General features: G+C 49.5%; 1 protein-coding gene across 1 annotated transcript in view; it reads left to right on the top strand.

Annotated features, from left to right (window-relative positions):
- The first annotated feature begins 48 nt into the window (after positions 1–48).
- Positions 49–10,098, top strand: part of WT1 (WT1 transcription factor) — a 134,120-nt gene continuing 124,070 nt past the window's right edge. The window contains exon 1 of the mRNA XM_069965783.1: positions 49–139. The gene's annotated coding sequence lies outside the window, so the exon portion shown is untranslated. The remainder of the gene's footprint in view (positions 140–10,098) is intronic.

Here is a 10,098-nt window from a genome sequence, read left to right as displayed (position 1 = left end):
CACATACGTGCAGGCTGTACAGAGCGGGGACAAGATGGAGGCTGCAGCATCAGTGACTGGTAGACGCTAGAGTGTATCCTCTCCTATGAGTGTGACGTCAGCAGAAGGGGCGGAGCTGTATTGCCCTTACAAGCAGGAAGTAAGAGCAGTGAGCTGCTGCACCATTTACTGTGCAGAAACAGAGGGAAGGAAGCTGCAGTATATACAATAACATGGGGGAGAGGACTGGTGTGTGTGTATGTGCGGAGTCTGTATACAGGGGGAGAGGACTGGTGTGTGGGGTCTGTATACAGGGGGAGAGGACTGGTGTGTGGGGTCTGTATACAGGGGAGAGGACTGGTGTGTGGGGATCTGTATACAGGGGGAGAGGACTGGTGTGTGGGGTCTGTATACAGGGGGAGAGGACTGGTGTGTGGGGACTGTATACAGGAGGAGAGGACTGGTGTGTGGGGACTGTATACAGGAGGAGAGGACTGGTGTGTGTGTGTGGGGACTGTATACAGGAGGAGAGGACTGGTGTGTGTGTGTGGGGTCTGTATACAGGGGGAGAGGAGTGGTGTGTGTGGGGTCTGTATACAGGGGGAGAGGACTGGTGTGTGGGGGTCTGTATACAGGGGGAGAGGACTGGTGTGTGGGGACTGTATACAGGAGGAGAGGACTGGTGTGTGTGTGTGGGGTCTGTATACAGGGGGAGAGGAGTGGTGTGTGTGTGTGGGGTCTGTATACAGGGGGAGAGGAGTGGTGTGTGTGTGTGTAGGGTCTGTATACAGGGGGAGAGGACTGGTGTGTGTGGGGTCTGTATACAGGGGGAGAGGACTGGTGTGTGTGGGGTCTGTATACAGGGAGAGAGGACTGGTGTGTGTTCTGTATACAGGGGAGAGGACTGGTGTGTGGTCTGTATACAGGGGAGAGGACTGGTGTGTGGTCTGTATACAGGGGAGAGGACTGGTGTGTGGTCTGTATACTGGGGAGAGGACTGGTGTGGGACATACTAAAAAGCATGAACAAAAAGAATGAACATTATTTCCTATGGGGAGACATCTAAAATATGGTTTTAATTTGTTTAATTAGTTAGAAAGACCAGGAATGAACAGTATTTTTCTGTAGTGCTCAGTAGACTGAGTGTATGTACTGTAGAAACCGATGTGTAATACCTTACCTGAGCAAGGTACACCTGGAATGAATAGGATAAGTAGTGAAATTAAGGCCTATTCCATCATAAGAAGAGGTGTAGTTCTTTCCCCGTGCAAGATAGACCCGGAATGAACAGCATATATCTGGAGTGCAAAGAGCGTTTGTACAATAGAAACTGATTGGTAATACCTTATCCGTCCAAGGTACACCTGAAATGAGTAGGATACGTAGTCGATGCAAGGGCAGAGAGATCCATCCTTCTGGACAAATAAGAACCCTGCTCCAGCTAAAAAGAGGAAGACTTTCGGAAGAAGCCCTTTTGCAGGTTATCCTTTATGTACGCAGACATGGCTTCAGTTTCCGGATCAGAGGGTGGATACACTCTAAAACGAGTGGGCGTAGCACTGAGAAGTAGATTTATAGGGCAATCTTATGGCCGATGAGGTGCTAACATGTCAGCCTTCTTTTCGGTGAACACATCAGCAAAGTCATGTTACTGGTCTGGGAGACCAGGCAATGGCTTGGAAGAGTCAGAAGGTGGTGGAGGCACCCGGTTGTGAGAGGTTTGCAGACATCGTCTGAAGCAATCTGGCCCCCAACGCAAGACCTCCCTGGTCTTCCAGTCAAGGCTAGGGGCGTGCAGCTGTAGCTAAGGGAGACCCAACAGGGTGGCAGAAGAGGAACGGGACAGAATGTAGAAGGTGATCTTCTCTGTACTGGGACTTGCCAGAAGTTTGTCGAGCAGGACCACAGGGAGTAGCCACTTCTGGACCAAGGATGCTGCAACGAAGTTGTGTGCTGAGCCGGAATGTAGGAAGGCGGTGGACTGGAATCGCTGTCCAGAAGAAGCAAAGATCGTAATCGCCAAGGACAGGCGTGGAGAGGAAGCATTCACACCTAGGGAGGCCTCTCCTACCTGGCCTAGGTGTAACAGTTTCCCGTCTGCTGAGGATGTTGAGCACAATTCAGGTGGAAATGGTTGGGTCTAGCACAATAGAGGCACAGGTTTTGCTCCCGACAACGAGTTCTCTCTTCTGCTGTCAAATGATCTATGTCCACCTGCACGGGCTGATCGGAGGCTGGCGGGGACAAAAAACAGCTCCTTTGTCAGGTAGTATGCAAAACTGTTCAGCACGCTGGCTCACAAACTCGACAGGGATAATGCTGCCTAGTCGCCACCTTTCCAGTTGGGCAAAGGACATGCTTTCCAGCCAGGACCTCCCTTCCTCTTTGAATGACCTGATCCACTTGGCCACTTAGATCGATGTTCGTTTCTCCGTAAGGGAAGAGGAGTTTTGTCAAGAACGTGTTGGTATGTCCTCGCCGTATACAACTGCCTTCAAAAGACCATCTACTGCTTTGTCCCCGCCAGCCTCCGATGAGCCCGTGCAGGTGGACATAGGTCGTTTGACGGCAGAAGAGAGAACTTATTGTCGGGAGCAAAACCTGTCCCTCTACTGTGCTAGACCCAACCACTTCCACCTGAATTGTGCTCAACATCCTCAGCAGACGGGAAACTGTTACACCTAGGCCAGGTAGGAGAGGCCTCCCTAGGTGTGAATGCTTCCTCTCCACGCCTGTCCTTGGCGATTACGATCTTTGCTTCTTCTGGACAGCGATTCCAGTCCACCGCCTTCCTGGATTCCGGCTCAGCACACAACTTCGTTGCAGCATCTTTGGTCCAGAAGTGGCTACTCCCTGTGGTCCTGCTCGACAAACTTCTGGCAAGTCCCAGTACAGAGAAGATCACCTACATTCTGTCCCGTTCCTCTTCTGCCACCCTGTTGGGTCTCCCTTAGCTACAGCTGCACGCCCCTAGCCTTGAATGGAAGACCAGGGAGGTCTTGCGTTGGGGGCCAGATTGCTTCAGACGATGTCTGCAGACCTCTCACAACCGGGAACCTCCACCACCTTCTGACTCTTCCAAGCCGTTGCCTGGTCTCCCAGACCAGTAACAGGACTTTGCTGATGTGTTCACAGAAAAGAAGGCTGACATGTTAGCACCTCATCGGCCATAAGATTGCCCTATAAATCTACTTCTCAGTGCTACGCCCACTCGTGGTAGAGTGTATCCACCCTCTGATCCGGAAACTGAAGCCATGTCTGTGTACATCAAGGATAACCTGCAAAAGGGCTTCTGCCGAAAGTCTTCCTCTTTAGCTGGAGCAGGGTTCTTATTTGTCCAGAAGGATGGATCTCTCTGCCCTTGCATCGACTACGTATCCTACTCATTTCAGGTGTACCTTGGACGGATAAGGTATTACCAATCAGTTTCTATTGTACAAACGCTCTTTGCACTCCAGATATATGCTGTTCATTCCGGGTCTATCTTGCACGGGGAAAGAACTACACCTCTTCTTATGATGGAATAGGCCTTAATTTCACTACTTATCCTATTCATTCCAGGTGTACCTTGCACAGGTAGGGTATTACACATCGGTTTCTATGGTATATATACTCAGTCTACCGAGCACTACAGAAAAATGCCGTTCATTCCTGGTCTATCTTTCACGGGGAAAGAACTACAGCTTTTTTTTTGATGGAATATGCCTTAATTTCAATACTTATCCTATTCATTCCAGGTGTACCTTGCACAGGTAGGGTAAAACACATCAATATTTATGGTCTATATACTCAGTCCACTGAGCACTACATAAAAATGCTGTTCATTCCTGGTCTATCTTGCATGGGAAAAGAACTACACCTCTTTTTTTGATGGAATATGCCTTAATTTCACTACTTATCCTATTCATTCCAGATGTACCTTGCACAGGTAAGGTATTACACATCGGTTTCTACAGTACATACACTCAGTACACTGAGCACTACAGAAAAATACTGTTCATTCCTGGTCTTTCTAACTAATTAAACCAATTAAAACCATATTTTAGATGTCTCCCTATAGGAAATAATGTTCATTCTTTTTCTTCATTCTTTTTGTTCATGCTTTTTAGTATGTCCCGACTGGTGTGTGGGGTCTGTATACAGGGGGAGAGGACTGGTATGTGTGGGGTCTGTATACAGGGAGAGAGGACTGGTGTGTGGGGTCTGTATACAGGAGGAGAGGACTGGTGTGTGTGTGTGGGGTCTGTATACAGGAGGAGAGGACTGGTGTGTGTGTGTGGGGTCTGTATACAGGGGGAGAGGACTGGTGTGTGTGTGGGGTCTGTATACAGGGGGAGAGGACTGGTGTGTGGGGTCTGTATACAGGGGGAGAGGACTGGTGTGTGTGTGTGGGGTCTGTATACAGGGGAGAAGACTGGTGTGTGTGTGGTCTGTATACAGGGGAGAGGACTGGTGTGTGTGGTCTGTATACAGGGGGAGAGGACTGGTGTGTGTGGTCTGTATACAGGGGGAGAGGACTGGTGTGTGTGGTCTGTATACAGGGGGAGAGGACTGGTGTGTGTGGTCTGCATACAGGGGGAGAGGACTGGTGTGTGCGGGGGGTCTGTATACAGGGGAGAGGACTGGTGTGTGCGGGGGGGTCTGTATACAGGGGAGAGGACTGGTGTGTGCGGGGGGTCTGTATACAGGGGAGGGGACTGGTGTGTGCGGGGGGTCTGTATACAGGGGGAGAGGACTGGTGTGTGGGGGGTCTGTATACAGGGGAAGAGGACTGGTGTGTGGGGGGGGTCTGTATACAGGGGAAGAGGACTGGTGTGTGGGGTCTGTATACAGGGGAAGAGGACTGGTGTGTGGGGGGTCTGTATACAGGGGAAGAGGACTGGTGTGTGGTGTCTGTATACAGGGGGAGAGGACTGGGGTGTGGGGGGTCTGTATACAGGGGGAGAGGACTGGTGTGTGTGTGTGTGTGTGTGTGTGTGTGCGCGCGCGGAGTCAGTATACAGGGGGAAAGGACTGGTGTGTGTGGGGTCTGTATACAGGGGGAGAGGACTGGTGTGTGGGGTCTGTATACAGGGGGAGAGGACTGGTGTGTGGGGTCTGTATACAGGGAGAGAGGACTGGGGTGTGCGGGGGTCTGTATACAGGGGGAGAGGACTGGGGTGTGGGGGGTCTGTATACAGGGGGAGAGGATTGGTGTGTGTGTGTGTGTGTGTGCGGAGTCGGTATACAGGGGGAGAGGACTGGTGTGTGTGGGGTCTGTATACAGGGGGAGAGGACTGGTGTGTGTGGGGTCTGTATACTGGGAGAGAGGACTTGTGTGTGTGTGTGTGTGTGGGGGGGGGGGGGTCTGTATACAGGGGGAGAGGACTGGTGTGTGGGGGGTCTGTATACAGGGGGAGAAGACTGGTGTGTGTGTGTGGGGGGGGGGTCACACCAGTCCTCTTCTCCCTGTATACAGACCCCACACACCAGTCCTCTTCTCCCTGTATACAGACCCCACACACCAGTCCTCTTCCCCCTGTATACAGACGACCCCCCCCCCCCCCCCCCACACACACACACACACACCAGTCCCCTCCCCCTGTATACAGACCCCCCCACACACACACAAGTCCTCTCCTCCTGTATAAGTGTGTCGTGGCCATTGTGTTGGTTGGCCTAGCTTGAAATTTCTTTTAAGGCGGGGATGGCTTACTTACCTCAATGCTCAGCTGACAGGGATGGTTACTGTATAGTGTATATCCTGGGTACACACTATAAAAATGTATGGTATAGAATGTGCTGTAGGTCTATATCATGTGTATGTGCTGTATTTATAGTCGATATAGACTGTGCTCTGCTTATATAGTGAGGTATACCTCTATATACAGTACAGTGTAAGGATTGTACTCTTACTCTATATATGAGGCACTGTGCATACCCAGTGTATAGAGGTATGGAACAATATATAGAGGAACAGTACTGTATACACCCAGGATTAGGGCTGGGTGATTAATTGAATTTATTTGCCCAGAATTTTAGAATCGATTTTAATTTTTTGTGAAAATCATAAATTCAATTCGATTCGAATGTGGCGGGCTGTGAGGTGTGCAGCGGAGGTCCTCATGGCCATCCCTTCCTGTGAGGAGTGCAGGATGTGATCTCTCCTCCTCCTGCATGTGCTCAGTGCATTCCACGGAGCCCTGCCACTGCTCCTGCGGGGAGTGTTCCTGGCGTGGCCCTGCAGCAGCTCGCCGGATGTCACACTGCTGACAGAGACCTGGCTGTAGGTGATGGACGCTCCTTGCCTGTTATGACCTAGTGGATGATCGCACTTCACTGCTTGTGATTTTACAATCCTGGCCAGAGATTAGATTACAGGACTGAGGAGAAGAAGTGTGGGGACTATTTTTTTCAGGGTGGAGCAGAGCTGTTGTGTACTGTGGGGTCTCAGGTCAGGAGTCATACATGCATTGTATCATCCATTATTCTGCTCACATACCGGAGACCTCACTGGCTTTCATAGGGTCCATTGCTGATGGAATCTCATTCTGTTATTCTCGATCAGCTGCTTAGAGACAGAGCAGTGAGTGAGGATGAAGCTGCTCATACACATCTGATACAAGATGGCCGGACCTATCATCAGGGTTATTTTACCATATAATGTGTGTAGGGGTTGGATCTTTATGTGCCCGATATATGAGGGTGGGCAGCAGTGTCTGGTAGCGTGAAGGCTGTGTGCCCAGTCCCCCTCAGTCAACCCCAGCTGCCCCAGTCTCCCCTCATCTATACCTGTACTGTAACTACACCCCTCATCTTTACGTGTAGTACATGGGTCTCCAAACTGCGGCCATCCAGCTGTTGCAATACTCCATTTCCCATCATTACTTGACAGCCAAATCCAAAGCTTTAGCTGTCCGGCATGATGGGAATTATGGTTTTGCAACAGCTGGAGAGATGCAGTTTGGAGACTCATGCTGTAGTACTACTATTCCCCTCATCTGTACCTGTACTACTACTACTACACCCCTTATCCACTATACCTTCACTACTACAACCTACCACGATGGAGGCACAAAGAAGATCTCCTATACTATATGGGGTACAGAGGGGCTTGTCTACTACATGGGGGCACAGAGGGGGCTTGTCTTTTACAGGGGGAGCACTGTTACACTGGGATGCAATACAGTTGTCTTAAACGTCATTACCCCTTCAAGACCAAGCCTATTTGCACCTAAAAGACCAGGCTCATTTTTCAAAATCTGACCTGTCTCCCTTTATGCTCTTATAGCTCAGTGATGCTTTAACGTATACTAGCGATTCTGAGATAGTTTTTTCGTCACATATGGCACTTTATATTAGTGGCAAAATTTGGTCACTACTTTGTGTGTTTTTTGTGAAAAACATCAAAATATAAAAAATTTAAAAAAATTAGCATTTTATGAACTTATGACTTTCTTTTTTAGAAGCAGAGAATTTCAATCACATAAATTAGTTACTAAGTCACATTACTGATATGTCCTGTTTATTCTGGCTTCATTTCATAAACGTATTTTACTTTTTTAGGGTGTTACGGGGCTTAGAAATTTATCAGCAAATTACCACATTTTCGTGAACGTTTCCAAAACTGATTTTTTTAGGGACCAGTTCTTTTTTTAAGTTGATTTAGGAGGTTTGTATACTGGAAACCCCCCATAAGTGACCCCATTTTGGAAACTAGACACCTTAAAGAATTAATCTAGGGGTATAATGAGCATTTTAACCCTACAGGGGCTGGAGGAAAGTATTCACCATTAAGCCGTAAAAAAATGAAAAATTACAATTTTCCCAAAATATATATGTTTAGATTAAAGTTTCTCATTTTCAAAAGGAACATGAGAGAAAACGCACCCCAAAATTTGGAACGCAGGTTCTCTTGAGTACTACGGTACCCCATATGTGGGCGTAAACCACTGTATGGGCACACAGCAGGGCTCAGAAGGAAGGGAGCGCCAATTAGCTTTTCCATTGCAGATTTTGCTGAAGAAGTTTCCGAGCGCCAGGTGCATTTGCAGAGCCCCTGTAGTGTCAGCAGAGAGAAAAAAAACATAAGTCACCCCATTTTGGAAAGTACATCCCTCAAAGAATTCATCTTGGGGTAGGATGAGCATTTTGACCCCACAGGTGTTAGAGGAAAGTATTCAAAATTAGACAGTAAAAATGAAAAACTAAAATTTTTCAAATAATATGTTCCTTTAGTTTGAAACTTCTCCATTTCACGAGGAACAGGAGAGAAAATTCACCCCAAAATCTGTAACGCAGGTTCTCCTGAGTAAAAAGGTACCTCATATGTGGGCATAAACCACTGTATGGGCACACAGCAGGGCTCAGAAGGGAAGGAGCGCCAATTAGCATTTTCCGTACAGATTTTTCTGAAGAAGTTTCTGAGCGCCAGGTGCGTTTGCAGAGCCCCTGTCTGAGGTGGTTACGGGTAATCTGGGGTGGATACGGTCAACATGGGGTGGTCACGGGCAACCTGCTGTGGTTAGAGGCAACCTGGGGTGGTTAGAGGCAACCTGGGGTGGTTAGAGGCAACCTGGGGTGAATACGGACAACCTGCTATGGTTACAGACAATCTAGGGTGGTTACAGGCAACCTTCTGTGGTTACGGGCAACGTGGGGTGGTTACAGACAATCTGGGGTGGTTACAGACAATCTGGGGTGGTTACAGGCAACCTGCTGTGGTTACGGATAAACTGAAGTGCTAATGGGTAATCTGAGGTGGGTACCTGTAATCTGGCGTGGTTACGGGCAATCTGGAGGGGGTCACTGGCAATTTGGGGTGGTCAGAGGCAAGGTGCGGTGGTCAGAGGCAAGGTGCGGTGGTCAGAGGCAAGGTGCGGTGGTCAGAGGCGACGTGCGGTGGTCAGAGGCAAGGTGCGGTGGTCAGACGCAACTTGCGGTGGTTGCGTGCAATCTGGGGGGTTACATGTAATCTGGCATGATTATGGGCAACCTGGGGTGGTTATGCGCAACCTGCGGTGGTTACTGGCAACCTGGAGGGGTTACAGACAATCTAGAATTGTTACGGATAGACTGAAGTGCTTATAGGTAATCTGGGGTGGGTACAGGCAATCTGGGGTGATTACGGACAATCTGGAGGGGGTCACTGGCAACGTGCGGTGGTTACGGGCAACGTGCGGTGGTTACGGCAACACGCAGTGGTTACGGGCAACGTGCGGTGGTTACGGGTAATCTGGGGAGTTACGTGCAATCTGACGTGATTACGGACAACCTGGGGTGGTTACGGGCTAGCTGCGGTAGTTACGGGTAATCTGGGGGGGGGTTAGGGGTAATTTGAGAGTAAACTGCAATTATTACTATAATAAAAAGTGTGTGTTTTATTTTTTTGTATGTTTGTCACTTTTTGTACTTTACACATTCATTTTCACTGTATTACTATGATTACTGTGATATTTTCTATCACAGTAATCATAGTTTAGTGACAGAGACCAAATTGGTCTCTGCCACTTAAAATTTTCAGAGCTGGCTGGTTGTGGAGCGCATGCGCACTTCATAACCAGCCAGGACGCCGAAGAGGAAGGAGCTCCAGGATCAGGTAATGTATTAAGGGGTAGGGGGGTGACTGGGGGACGGGGGTGACGGGGGGGTGGGGGGCGACTTGGGGGGTGGGGGACATCACTTTTTATACCCTGTCACCATTCATGGTGACGGGATAAAAAGTGCCGGCGGCACATGGCACAAGCGATCAGCGGTATATAGTATATACCGCTGATCGCTTGTACCGGGACCCCACAAGGGGGGTCCCCGATGACTGCCCCATGCTCTCCTCTACCTCCGGCGGCGGAGAGCATGGGGTTTTCATTCATTTTTACAACGAGATCACTGAACAGATATACTCTGTTCACAGTGATGGCGGCGGCCATCTTGGATCTGCCGCGGGGAGGGGAGGGTTAGTGATCGGGGCTCTAGGGGGGCCGGTCTGGGGGCCTGATTTTACTTATTTCATCTCCCTCCACCGTGGATTCACGGTGGGGGGAGATGAAATATAGCGGCGGCACCGGCCCATTAGTGACCGCCGTTTCGGCGGTCACTAAGGGGTTAATGGGGGTCAGCTGCGGGATCGCAGCTAATTCTCAT

This window comes from Dendropsophus ebraccatus, chromosome 4 (genome assembly GCF_027789765.1).
Source record: "Dendropsophus ebraccatus isolate aDenEbr1 chromosome 4, aDenEbr1.pat, whole genome shotgun sequence".
Taxonomy (NCBI): domain Eukaryota; kingdom Metazoa; phylum Chordata; class Amphibia; order Anura; family Hylidae; genus Dendropsophus; species Dendropsophus ebraccatus.
This window is presented reverse-complemented; position numbering and strand designations above follow the sequence as displayed.